Here is a 1,523-nt window from a genome sequence, read left to right as displayed (position 1 = left end):
AATGATTAAAAAGATAAAGATAAAAAGCGCACAAAGTTACAGACAATTAAGTGTGTAGTATAAATAAAACTATAATATTATTTAAATTTATATAGCTCTTTATTTATTTTCTAAAAGTTCAATTTTATCACTTTTTATACTAAAATTGTTAAATTAATCAATGATATTGTCTTGACATCTATTAAGAAAAAGATAAAATTATTTATAAATGTTTATAGTTCATATATATATATATGTTATATCCTAAAATGCTGAAAACTATGGTTGAGCATTGGTCGGTTTGATCAGTTTCGATTGTGGAGGAGGTCGTAACCTACCAAGTCGAACCATAGTCAATCAATATGAGGACGACTATGACTTCTGGAGTTAGGACTTCTAGCTCGACAAGGGTAACAACTGAAGGCGCGTAAGGTATGGAAGGCTCAGGGGCGAGGTGTGTTGCAATGCGAGAAAGGGGAAAGATGGTTTAGAATTTAAGGTTTCAAAGTGTGCGGTGCAGGAGTTGGGAGGTGAGGGTAAATGAGGGGTCAGGTGGGAATTAATAAAAAGGGATAAATATGTAATTCTCCACATATAAATATAATAAAAAAGAGGGGATTGGTTATTCAATTGGTATTAGGGGAAAGGTTCCTCAATCACCATCATAGCCAACGCTGAGTAACTAGCCCAATCCTAATTGAAAATCATCGAAATTAGTTAGCTATGTAATTCTGGCCGACCAATGTTTAGCCCCACCCAAAATGCACTCGAACTTGATGTTGGTATATTCCCTTGAGCCAAATGAATTGGTCAAGGAATATATATTGTCATTTAATATATACTTAATCGCACAACTATATGTGATAGAGGTTTTCCTTCATATTAGTGCCATAATAAAGAGTTATTAAATATTAATTGGATGAAGCCTATGGAACATAAAGGCTTTGCAGGAGAATTGTACAATTGTTACAATTATGAGATCACTATGCATCACAGCCATGCTCCTAAAATTGTTTCTAGTCATTGTATTGTCAAGACAGGGTATTAACAATGCTAAAAGAATGGTACATGTTAAACCTCCTTACTTGGAAAGTAATTAATCAATCTCATAGATTGAAGTGTATGGGATACTTGAGGATAACTTGTCGGTGCTTGTTAAAGAACAAGTTCACTGAACATGACCTATTATGAAAACTCCATTTGATATTTCACTCAAGTATCTATGGAATATGTTCTCATCCGATAGTCATGCAATTAGTGCTGGAACTTGAGACACTAGGTTATATTGTATAAGGAATGACATACTTTGATTTCACATCTATGACTTTAGAGGTGACTAGATGCCTAAATAAGATGTTTTTGGGTATGTCATGAAGCATGTGAAGGTGAATGAGTGGTCAAGAGAAGATTCATCACCTTAAGTGATATGAGGAGATGTATCTCACTTATTCTCAATTCTTAATTAACTTGTATAAAGTATTTGACCAAAGCATAATAAATTTGAGAAAAGTTAGTTTCTTAAATTCATAAAGTAAATCATGAAT

Source organism: Theobroma umbraticum, unplaced genomic scaffold (genome assembly GCF_002168275.2).
Source record: "Theobroma umbraticum cultivar Fairchild unplaced genomic scaffold, ASM216827v3 scaffold_89.0, whole genome shotgun sequence".
Taxonomy (NCBI): Eukaryota; Viridiplantae; Streptophyta; class Magnoliopsida; order Malvales; family Malvaceae; genus Theobroma; species Theobroma umbraticum.
This window is presented reverse-complemented; position numbering follows the sequence as displayed.